This window comes from Apostichopus japonicus, chromosome 21 (assembly GCF_037975245.1).
Source record: "Apostichopus japonicus isolate 1M-3 chromosome 21, ASM3797524v1, whole genome shotgun sequence".
Lineage (NCBI taxonomy): Eukaryota > Metazoa > Echinodermata > Holothuroidea > Aspidochirotida > Stichopodidae > Apostichopus > Apostichopus japonicus.
The window spans coordinates 9,429,031-9,442,006 of record NC_092581.1 but is presented as its reverse complement, the minus strand read 5'-3'; the positions used below and the strand labels follow the sequence as shown (position 1 = coordinate 9,442,006).

General features: G+C 38.7%; 1 long non-coding RNA gene across 2 annotated transcripts; it reads left to right on the top strand.

Moving 5' to 3' along the window:
• Window positions 1-3,982: 3,982 nt before the first annotated feature.
• LOC139962913 (uncharacterized) lies at window positions 3,983-8,771 on the top strand. 2 transcript variants are annotated; one of them, XR_011791395.1, is made up of 4 exons: window positions 3,983-4,578; window positions 5,206-5,374; window positions 5,852-5,999; window positions 7,276-8,771. It is a non-coding gene; the product is annotated as an uncharacterized lncRNA (long non-coding RNA). The 2 variants fall into 2 exon arrangements; XR_011791394.1 differs by having other exon boundaries at window positions 5,733-5,999.
• Window positions 8,772-12,976: the final 4,205 nt, after the last annotated feature.

Sequence of the window (12,976 nt, the reverse complement as noted above, 5' to 3'; positions counted from 1 at the left end):
TCAACACCCGGGGCCTCTGACCAATCCCGACATCCGTTCAATAAACCGCCTGAACTACCTATTGCACGCCACTATAGGCACACCGCTCTGATAAAGTTTGCTTATATTAAAGCTGTATCGACAGTATTACGACGTTTTTTATTTTTAAATACTTAAACAAATGTGTTAACGCCCTACTATTGTAAACGTTTGCGCAAGTGACGGTGGGTAAGGCAGGGAAAGTATATAATGTATGTTACCCTCGGGATAAATACTAGGGCAAATAGTGGTCACATTAAATGTCATGATCAGCATGATTTATCATTTATAGGTGAATATTTTTAGCTTATGGAGTACTTTTTCATGTCTTATATGATTCCTTGTGACTGATATATTTTGATACGTTCCTATGCGACAATTTTAACAGTCGGCCTAAACATCAAATTTTGGTTTTATCTCCAAACAATTGATGGGTGAAGGATTAAATAACAGAAGAGTATTTGACTTCCTTTTTTTCTAAAAGGTCAGACACCGATATACTGATATACTGTATTTATTTGCTTAATAATCCATGACATCAATATTATTTTTCATATATATATATATATATATATATATATATATATATATATATATATATATATATATATATATATATATATATATATATATATTTATATATATATATATATATATATATATATATATATATATATATATATATATATATATATATATATATATATATATATATATAAAATACGTTCAAGCAACCCAAACAGCTTCCAGTTCGAGCAATTATTTGAAATCAAACAATGTACGAACAGAAGATAAAAGACAGATTGTTCAACACTCTGTCATCATCTATGGGAATGCACACAGGGATGAGGTAGGTTTAAACTGCCAAATTGTTTGGACAGCAACAAGCATTTTAGTAATGTTCATCATCCAAACAATCCCTATATATAAACATATATCTTAAGGTTAGACCGTTTATGGCAATACTATTTCGAGGCGTAAAAGAAAGGTCATGTGGAAGGTCATGTGACGAGTACCTTGGTAGCACTTATTCCTATCATATGCATTATGTGCATTATGTTAGCAGGTAATGTCATGATAGTATATAAAGCTGTCACCTCTTAATTGTATGTATGTATATGTGATCTTCCCGCAAGCAGGAACTCGCGAAAGAAGCCATGGAGGCTTGTAGACTCGCAAGCTGACCGAAGCCAATATCTCGGCACACATCCATTTAGCGTCCATGTCAGGAAGTTGTTATTCAACAACACCCTTGCCAGACGACACACATTGCTGTCGACGGGGAATCGAACCGGGGATCTCATGACTGGGAGACGCCGGCGTTAACCACTAGGCTATACACTCCGGCTAAGCAACTAAGCAACTAAGCACTCCGCCTAAGCAACTAATTGAACTAAGCAACCCCAGAACTTGAGTTTAGCAGATACATTTGTCAATGTTCACCACAGTTGTCAATTCAAAGGTTACTGCTTTGCTTTCAATCAACAACTGCAACGCAAAAAGCTCATGAGGATTTTACACAATTTATTACACAAGGAGCAGACCGAAGGGGAAGGCCATGGCCATGGGAGGGTAGGGATGTGAGAACAATGGTTGTACACCCTCTTTCGACCTCACATAAAACTTCAAGAGAATTTTCTACCTACGTAAGTCTCAGAATGGAGCCATGTGACGTGTTAACCTCATTCTGGTGAAGGATCCCCACCCACCTACATGGGAGTCAATAAGAACGAGAATTACTGCCATTCAAATCGTTGAGAATGATTGCGCATGTCGATTAGGAGTTGCAAATTACTATGAGTTTGTATTTAGAGTGAGAGTGTGTTAGCAAATTTATTTAAATTTGCGTAAACTCTCAATTTTGACTTACTCCACAGAGTCACTAGATATTAGCTACCCTGATGTGAACCTCAATAGACTCACTTAATACCTCTAAAAAATAGTTGAAAATAATTTGGCAGGTAGATTTGGCAGGTAAAGTTATGTGCATATTAGGCTGATATCTATTCTGGGTTTTTTTAAACTTTATATTGTATTGTAGTTGGCCTTAGGCTACAAATAGGCAATCCTATCACCCCTTTAAATGTTTCGCGGTACTCTCGCATGTAGATTAGGGATTTCCTAACACATTAAACTTAAAGATATCTTTATTTCACTTCAAATTTGTTATTTTAAATATCCTCAAATGTGCACAATGACAACTGATATTGTTTATAAAAATCACTATTATTACCACAGAAATGCATCAGAGTACAACAAAAATGAACACTTGGGAATCCTCCAGCTTCGCCAAACCAAAATTGGAGCATTATTTTGGAAATTTTAAGTTTACCGTCAGGAATTATGCACCATTTAACACAAATGAACCATTAGAGTGCACCATTAGTTTCAGTACCGTTTATACCAGACAGGTAAAATTACTACTGATGGGCTAAAAAACATTTTAAATATTATTTTCTTCCCTGAGCTATAAGAAACAGAAAGCTGTACCCCAGATGGTCTATTTTATTATGTGAAAGTAACGATTTCACTCACCTCGTGCAGATCTGCATTCTTATGAGTACAGAAGGCCTAACTTACTTTCTTTAAAGTCTTTGACCTTTTTTAAAATTTGCTCTGTGAGTGTATACAACAGACACTTTAACTTTCAAAATATGGACATGTACACCATCTCTGACATGACTGATTCTCAAATAAAAGGCAAACTGTTGCGACCAAATTTGATTTCTAGTTTAGTCTTTACTCCTTCAATTGGTTTATAGCGCCCTCGTTTTTAGTGAGTGGCACTTAGATTTACTTCAGCCATATTGTTTGGGCTGTTGCTGGTTTTTAGATGGTGTTTCGGCAGCTTGGTTATGCAATTTAAAGGTTTAGGTGGGTAAATAGTTTCTTTTGTTTATTTGTTTCGGTGAGATGATATTTCGCAATCGTTTGTTGCAGGGGTATATGTACTTTTATTGGGCTTGGGTTTATTTTAAGGTTCTCGTTTAGTTAAGCTTCCCTGGGCAAGCCTGGGTGAATGTGTTTTTCAGTACTGTGGTATTCAGTGGGGAAATTGGAGGTTTATCAAGTTTGTAGTTTAGACTTGGCTAGGGTTTATATCAAAGGTGATCTATTTCACAATGCATATTTTTCAGGGATATTGTTACGTGGTTATATTATGTATAGGTCTATGCAGTTTCTTGGGAGTTTGGAAGTCCTCTAGAGTTAAAGGGGTAGTGAGTTTGGAAGTCCTATAGAGTTAAAGGGGTAGTGAGTTTGGAAGTCCTCTAGAGTTTAAGGGGTAGTTTATTGAGAGATTAGTAGCAATTTATTTTCTATGTCTTTTGCTTCATTTTTTACTCTCTTCAGTTAATCGCTACGCTGTCGAAGTTGAGCGCGTTAAACCAACAGATCTCCAAATTGCCTCCCGAGTTTTCTTTCTTAAGCTAAGGACCCAATACAAACTAAATACAATTCTTTTTCTTTCTTTCTTCATAGGAGTGAAAAGCAGACCTGTCAACTCTTCCGGTTTTACCGGGTGACTCTCGGTTTTTACCCGAATCTCCCGGCCTCCTGGTTTTATATTCTATTCTCCCGGTTTTTTAATGTTTCATCACTTGCGAAATTTCTGAAAATAGCCAACAGTTGGTGCTATGCCTATCGCGTAATAAGTGTAATCTAAAAATAGACTGATTGTTTACAAACACGTTACGACTGACACAGTGCTGTGCGGGACTCTCAACCAATATCAGGCTGCTTTGTCAGTTCTCAGACTTCGCCCAATGTCGTTATTGTACGTTGGCCTTGGTCGATCCTGAATACAGTACAGTAGTACGGCGTGCACTGTGCATATGCCATGGTTCACAAGTTAATAAACACAAGTTAATTGTCACTTGTTTTTGTATGTGCGGCGTACCGAATGTGTGCAGTTCGCATGTAGGCTACTTATATACGACAAAAAAACAGTTAAGTTCTATGCCGGTGTAGCAGTACAAACTGTCGCAAATATTCCATATTCAGTATATACTGTCCCAGTCCCACTGGGACATTTTTTTCTGAATTTACCAGTACATTTAGTCTCCCGGACCTTTTGTACAAGGCCAGTTGGTACAGACTGTCTCCCAGGACAGTTTATGCTATGATGAAACGAGGGGGGACATTATTTGTTGGTCGCATATTTTGTTGTAAATTGTGTCCCCCTGAACACTATGTCCGCATTAGCATGTACGCTCGAGTAGCAAAAATTTAATTAGTAATGGACTCTGGCAGTATCCGTATTATTAGCAAACTGTCGCATTTCGGCTTCCGTATATTTAGCAGTAAAGTCGTGCGACAACTAAAAAATGGAAAAGCTAGCAGAAAACGTGAGACAAATTGCGGATATTCTAAGAGATGAGAGCTATCCAAGTGAGTTTACAAGAATAAAACAGAGAAGGATCTTACGGAGACAAAGTCAGTCTTTCAGACTGGCTGAAAATGAAACTCTTGCGTACCGAAATTGAAGGAAAGTTTTGCTATCTAGGGCTTCTCAACTCGCCCAAATCGAGGCAGCTCATACTGACTAGTGACATCTATAAGGTAATGTCTGTAACTTACAGTATAGGATACACAATATGGTATTGGTTGTTAAATGGCGAACGGCAATTCCACAGTTAAACTATAACCAGGCCTCTAGGACTGATTGGTTCACAAATCATGATATTCTTTTACCACGTTTGGTTAGTTGTAAAAACTCATTCGCAAAAGTCAAGCAATTGCATGCTTATGCAACATTATAATCAGTTGTATGCTTGTGCAAAGTTTTAAGTGCATGAACAAAGTTATTAGGGCCTTTTTCTTTTCGTTTTGTTTACCCAATTGTCTTAACAAATTTTTGTGAAAATTATTATAAATTTCTACCTTTTATCGCCCTGCCTATCATAAAAGATAACAACAGATCACTAAAGCTTACAGAGCTAGTCTGGTTTGCATGCATGGGACACTATAAAATGCAATTATTGGACTATAGCATATAGCCTAGCCTACTTCTAGATATAGACTTCGATATAGAGTTGTAATTCAATTTTAAGGCACTTCAGCTAGAACTACTAATCCTGCAGCCCATATATTTGTGTGTGTTTGTTTTTTTTTTGTTTTTTTTTTGGGGGGGGGGGGGCAAAAAAACATGATATCTCCTTGATCATGAATTTTCTTATCTCTTTGAAGGTGTTCATCTTTGCATAGATAAACCAGACAACAGACTATGTCTAGATTCTATTGGAAAACTATCAACGTTGATGTAACAAGTTATGTTCAACAGGATGTCAAAGCGTCATTGTCCTGTAGACCACGAACAAGTCTCCATAGCATTCCTGTAACTGGATTATGGAAACAGGTAAATTCTCAATCTCAATGACACGAGATGATTGAATGTCCCAGTGAGGTAAATTTCCTCCAGGGAAATAAACATACTAAAAGAATTTTGTCCATAGTGAAAATTTGGCATATTGAGGGCCTATACAGCATACCTTTAAGCCACACCCTGGCCTAACTGCAGAGCAACCATCAATATAGGCATTATTGTAAGTTGCAAAAAGTGGCGTATCATTTTTCTGGTTTAGTGGTTGAAGAGATTGTAAATATATGGTACAGTATGGTGTAAGTTACATTTTCATGTTTGCAAGGTAAAAATAATTGGCCTAAATCCACCAACACCCTGTTTCGATCAGATATCCCACTGTTTTTATCTACAGATCTGTGTACAGAAAGAAGGAATGGAATAGAACAACAGTCAAGGCAAAGCCTGCAACTTGTAAATGTTTTTAAAAATTAGCACCTAAATGCTGTCTTCTTTCTTAACGGGTTGGTGTAGATCTTATTGGTCCTCTACCAGTGACAGCTGCCAAGCGACTGTACATCATAACACTGTCTGACTTATATTCAAAGTGGCCTGAGACTAAGGCAGTGCCTGACAAGACTGCAGCATCAACTTCTTATTGCATTACTGATGTGATGATGAGGTAAGCATGTCTTAAAAAGTGAATAATTTTCTGTAGTTAGTTCCAATATGAATGGCATCATATCTGTTATTTGTACCATGCAAATAACTTGTAGTGCATGGCAGAATGCTGTGTTTGAGTATAAATTATTTCCAAATAGGTATTAAGCTTATACAGGCAGGTTAAGTCCCCATTAACAAGTTTATATGTACATAGTTTTTGTTCCTATATTTACTTGCAAAGGTTCCACCTCTGGTTCTTAAGTAGCATATAGCCTGACAATTGTCGTCATTTGATTTACATCCCCAAAAAGTGATTTTGGCTGGACATGTTTCACTGCAGCAGACACAGTTTATTTGTTGAAACAAATGATGAGTAAATAATTAAGACCACATTCCACAGCTAGACACCACCTATTGTGTGTTGTTTTTCAAAAAGGTGTTGGGCAGTTTGATATCGTAACCACAGGGAACTTTTCTGTTTAGAAAGTGTGAACTTATTACTACTTGGCTGTTTTGACAGGAATTTCGACAAGATAAGAGAGATAATGTATCAACTGAGTTTTGGTACCATTTCTCTGTTAGGTCCGTGTGGAAAATTGCTAAATGTGTTTGTGTGTGTGGTGGGGGGATATTTCCTGAAACCTGGGAGAGGACCCCCTTTCCTTTGGCAAAATAAGGCAATGTTTAGGTCTCTTGATGCAAAATGATGTATAATAGTACATTTTACTATAATAATGGTAAGCTAGCATTATTTGTTTTTGCATTTGGGTCATACAGAGGGTGTTTTGAACCCCCATGGATCCTGATTTAGGACAATTAATGTTTGATCGGCATTAAACAGTGATACCATGCACACATACATCAATAGAGCACCAAAAAGGCATCAAACTTCTGTTGTATCCTAGCTTACTCTAATTTGATAAATTTCTGATATTAAATTTAATTAATATGTCATAAATGTTGTATTGGCTCATGTGGTTAAAACTTTTCAGGTTTGGTAGTGAACTGTACAATATAGCGCCAAAATTATGACATGCAATCTCCAATTAAAAAATGGAGCCAGTAATCCCATAAACATGTAGGTGTCACAATAAAAGATCATCCAATTAACTCAATGCCTAAGCATAGTTCAGTTGTACACTATACAGTCTACACTTAACCAACATGGTGAATGTTAATTATCTTTGTAGTGGAGCTTACACATAAACCTCTCAAGATGATAATTTATTTTATATATGACCTACAGTGTGGCATTCACTACTCATAATATTGCTTTCAACTTTTATTTTGCACAGATTTGGTTGTACTGATATCTCATCTCTGACCACCAATGGAGGGAGTATGTATGGAGTTAACAGAAGACATGTCTAGACGATTTTCTTAGCAGTTAACTTGTTACCGACAATAATCTTGTCTTTCACTCTAACATATCATGAGAGAAATTTAGTCGGCTGCTATACGTTTAAGCAAAGACAGGCCATTGACTTTTCACTGCCAGTCGTTCGGTGGAAATACATATATTTGCAGTTCAGGTTGAAGGGATGTGACGCTCGAAATTCTTTATCACCTCATTACTTCATTAAATAACAAATAAGAAGGCGTGTTTCTTGGTTCTGGAAATTGTGTTCAAGATAAGTTCTCATAGTAAAACATATAACCGACCATATTCTTCTTCCTGTTGTAACTTTTGCTGTTATGGATTTCTGTGTAAGTCTTAACGAAAAACCCGTTGGATACATGAGAATCAGCTATTTTATTTGTAATTTACAATCAAGATTAAATTTTGACGGTATCAAGTTGCACATTAAAGCATTATATAGGTAATCCTACTGTTTGTGGAAAGCAGTTCAAGGGGGGGGGGTGGGGGAATTCTAATAGGGAAACTTCTGCATGGTTTTATTGAGGTCCTTACCAAACTCTAAAGAGGATGTTCTTCATGTGGATTATGAGAGTTTCAAGTACATATTGTTTGAAGAAGAGTGACAGTAGTATATCATTCTAATCAAGCAATACCTCCCTGCTTGAAGGATGCTCTAGAAAGCATGAATTATCTTTAGTTGCATCAGAGCTACAAAGGGAGAGTCATCATTCCAGTTAAATTTCCCCATGCAGGGGGTAGGGAGTGGGGGTGGGCACACAACATCAGAGGGACATTTTCTCATTCCACAACCACCACTCGATATGCTATAAACCGATACACACCGGCCATATCACTTAAATATATATGATGTGTTAGTATGTTATCATTACTATTTATTGAGATTCTTTATTGTTAACCGTGCTATAAAAAGATATGGGATGCCATTTTAAAAATAGTATGTACAGACAGTGCCCCCCCCCCCCCCGGCTCCTGGCTCCCTGATTCCATGTATAATCATTTTTCACTCTTTGCCCAGTCTGATATAGATTCAGAATATTGTATTTGTGCATGACTATCATCCAATTTCATGTTTTGATTTTTACTATATTAACTTTCTTTGAACAAACTTATCTCTACAAGAATGACATATTTAAAGTGTGAGAAACATGATGAGACAAAAAAATCTAGCATATTGCATCCTGCTCTGACCTATTTGCTTTATTCTTTCCCTTGTTTGGCTTTGTTTTGTTTCCTGTATGTTTGCAGCTCTTTAGAAGAGGATATCGTTCTAATATATCTTTTCTAATTTGAACCCCTTTTGTCCAATAAGAAACATTCATAATAAGAAACAACGAACATTTATCACTGGAATTGCCTGGAATGCCATTTGTCTATACAAATGAAAATTTGCTTCACGCATGGCCATCACAACGGGGCTTATGGGGCAGGGGTGGGGGGATGGTTGTTGAGAGGGTGAAAACCTTGACTCGACAATTGAGTGACAAAAATAAGGAAGGGTAAAAAAGTAAACAATAAAGTAGTAATGAAAGTCAATAAATAGGTGTCAAGCCTATACGGAGAGGGTTGGGGCAGTATTGACATTTTCAAGGTCAGAGAAGTATCTTCCAGCTACTTCATTGTTGTTATTAGCAAACAAAAATATTTTGGAAGTCATCACAGATAGGTCACAGACTTAAGAAGACCCCTCCCCAGGACACACATTGATAACTTACCATCCCAACTCCCCCCCCCCCCCCGAATCCTTGCACTCAAAATTATGTGTATGGGCATGAGTTTTGTATACAGCGTTGCCGATTTCGTTTAGGATGTAACTTGAAAACACCCTCGGTTCCCGTCCTATAATGAGCTTTACGCACGGATGAAATTTCATATTGGCTAGGCAACTCTCGTAGACCCATTAAGTACAGTTACCATACTTGCCAAATCTTACCCACTGTGTGTTAGGGAAATACGGCAACAATGAAATTTGGACTCCTTAAGTTCGTAATATTTTATCTCTGCAATTATCATTTTTTGTTGTAGCTGTTGCATTCCCTATCCCGTACCCGCCCTCCGTTGGGGGGGGGGGTTAGGTTTATACTATCTCTCCCTCTGTAAAGATGACTATGAACGCAATGTAGTTGCCGAATACAACATGCAACATATACGGAGGATGAAATAGCAGCAATCACAACAAAAACATGATTAACATCTTCTACAGATGGAAGACTTGTTTCTTTTTTTTCCCTTTCTATTTTTTGTTTTGCAGCAAGGCACAACGTCTCATTTATTTCCTGTAACATTTAACTCTGATGTATGCATCTGCTCTAATTATTGATACAATGAACTCAATTGCCTTTTGAATGTCGAAATGCCTAAATTTTATGCGGGACAAAATATGCTATGAAGTATTTGCGGACGTTCTGTACCAGGACATTTCGTCCGGCGGGACTATATTTGCTGTGAGGTGGGGACCCAATTTTCAGCAGATAATGTCCCACCGGACTAAATATGCTGGTACAGATTGTCCCCGCGGACACTTTGTACAGGGGGACACTCTGTACTGTCACACCGGCACACACTTTACCTGCGTCCTCTTCGATGCTAGGTGAATATCACGTCTTAAACTACGATTTAAGAAACGGCTGTTTCAAACATCTCATTAATTCTTTCGGCGACTTAAATCCCTATTCATTGAGCACAATAGCATAACCTGCGTATAAACTCGTACAGGGATTATACGAGGTGTCTACGCGGCAATTTGTTTGTCAACGATTTTATACGCGATTGTACTTGTTTATACGTCTTTATACGATCCTGTGCGCGTACACATGCCCAATTATACATGGGCGGTACTGTAGACTATTTACTTAGGAGTATTTATATAATTTCAGTTGAAAATTACAAACTTCCCTATTTTCCCCTTATTCTCCCGGGGTTTTTTTTTGCCCTGAAAAAATGTTATTCTCCCTATTTTGGGGTCAAACAGGTTGACAGGTCTGGAAAAGGTAGTCTCGGGACATGGGAGGGATTCTAGCTGTTCTAGCTATCCAAACTTGGTTTCAAGTTCAAAGTTCAAAGCATGGAATATTCATATGAAGATTAGTGCATTGAAACTTAAGTGTTGTATGTACAATGTGCGTCGTCAGTACATTGTCCTTGAAACATGAATGTAACGCTGTACCTTGTTGCCTATAGCAACAGCAGACCGTGTCTCTTTCCTCCAAAATTGGTGTCTTTCAAGGCAACTGTCTGTTATGGAAAATAAACGATGGTCAGAAATGGCCCAATTGAAGTCAAATCAGCCAATCAGATAAAAATGAAAATCACAGTCTATAGAAAGTGGTCGTAGAATCCTTATTACAGGCCGCGTTTTCTTCCGTTGACTTGTTCGCATCTACTTGTACGTCAAGTTAAAAACCGTTTTCTTTGGTTTCTTGTGATACCAGGTCGAGAACGAGCATTAAAGATAGGTAGCATCGTTAGAACCAGGGGCGTATCCAGGGGGGGCGCAACAGGCGCGCGCCCCCCCTATTGGCCGTCACCAAAAAAAAAAAAAGTTTAGCAAAAAAAAAAAAAAAAAAAAAAAAATTGATGACGACCTTTATGTGAGATGTCGGTGATCGCTCAACCCCCCCCCCCCCTCCCGTATGCTTTATTTTTTGTTTGCCAAAAAAAGGTTCTGGCGAAGTTCGGCGGCATAATAGTTTTAGAAACATAGATGGTAATTGTGTTTGTATTATCACTATAAACACTAAATGACATGCCAGCCATACTAAATTGTGCATTTTGTGTCCATATTTACTGGAAATGTTGCTTATTATTAAGGTCGAAAAATGGATCACATATGGCCATGGGCGGCGATCCTGGGTGGAGGGGGATATATCCCCCATGAAAATGGGTGGAGGGGATGTAATGCACCATATCCCCCCCCCCCACCAAATGCCAGGGATAAGAATATTTTCATGCCTACATAATGTATTATTGCGCCCACGGTATTGATATAGTACATATATGCACCCTCATAGTATTCATATAGGCCATATAGTAGGCCTACACACGTACATGTTCCCTCGAACAGCTGAGAATCTCATGTAACCAGGGTAATGCTTAATACACGTTTCACCTGGATGCCCTAGCAATCGGTACCTAGGAATGTAACTATGTGTAATTGTGTATTGCATGTGTATAGGCCTATAATAGCCTGCATGAGGCCATTTTCTTCATCGAATAATATAACAGAGCTCTCGAACATTCTAACGTTGCGCCTGAAACAAGATTGACAGGGGCAATTTTCCCAAAATAACACCCGAAATTAAAAAAAAAAGTATTTTGGATCCTGATTATGAGATATTTCGGACATGACATCCCTATTTTAAAGTTGGGTATATGCCGCTTGGAAACCTCGGGAAGTGCCGTTTCCGGCCATCTAGAGGGTTTGTTAATCCCAAAATTTTCTTGTACGCTTCGCGCCAACCCATGGTGGCGCTACGCTTAGATAGTCAACAAGGTCATATCCCCCCCCCCCCCCACTCGGAAGTACGGATCGCCGCCCATGCATATGACACCATTTTTGCATTTCAGCCCTTCTTTGAAAGCAAAAATTGTACACCCCTCCCCCTAGACCCATCCCCCAGGACGGCGATCATTCATGCCTGGCGCCCCCCCTATTGGAAAATCCTGGATACGCCCCTGTTAGAACTATAGGTGAGTATAGGCTACTTGTCTTGCGTGTGCGGGTGGCGGCCGTTATCTCATTTTCTCTTATTCCATCAGATGTGTTTGGTAAATTGCCGGCTCTTTGAACGTTTAACGGTTATGGATATTTCATAGACTAGGTGAAGTCTTGGTTTTCTTTGTAGAAAATGAGATCAGGTATAGTCAATGCAATAAATGTAACCTATATATGCAGCGGAGAAGTAAAGTAAGCAGTTCCACGAAATTTGTTATATATATTGTTGTTCGTAATGCAGTTTGTTCTAAAGAGGCGATGCTCCATATCAAAGGTGCTTTAAGTGATGCTAACATTTTAGCGAAGTCAGTAATACAAACAAACACATACAACCCAATTAACCAGTAATATGATAGAGCAAGCATATAGCAATGTATGTGTATGCAAAGCTTCAATCCCTTCCATGTTCACTGGCAGTGGCGTAGGAAGGTACTTTTGAGTGGGGGGGGGGCTGAAGACTGATGGCCGGCCTGGGGGGAGGGGTCTAAGGGGAGGGGGTGTTTTTGCATTTCCAGGTGGCCTCGGATGCAATTTGGTGCAATATAGCACACTTCAACACCCAATCCATTTTGTAACTAATTTTGCATTTTCACCTGGCCTTATAGATGCAATTTGGTGCTCCAAATGAGATTTTTTTCTCATTTGGAAATGAAAAAGGGGTTTTCTGACTCGCGGAGCGGGGGGGGGCGGAATGATACTTCCGCCCCCCCCCCATATTTTTCACTGGGGGGGCTGGCGCCCCCACCCCAGCCCCCCCGGTTCCTACGCCCTTGTTCACTGGTATGTTTATACAAGGACAGTCACGACACGAAACAAAAAGGGATGAGTCAATCGACTTTATCCATCAGAAAGTTTCTTTAAAATATATATATAGCCACGGCCTATTCGCCAGAATATTCCCACT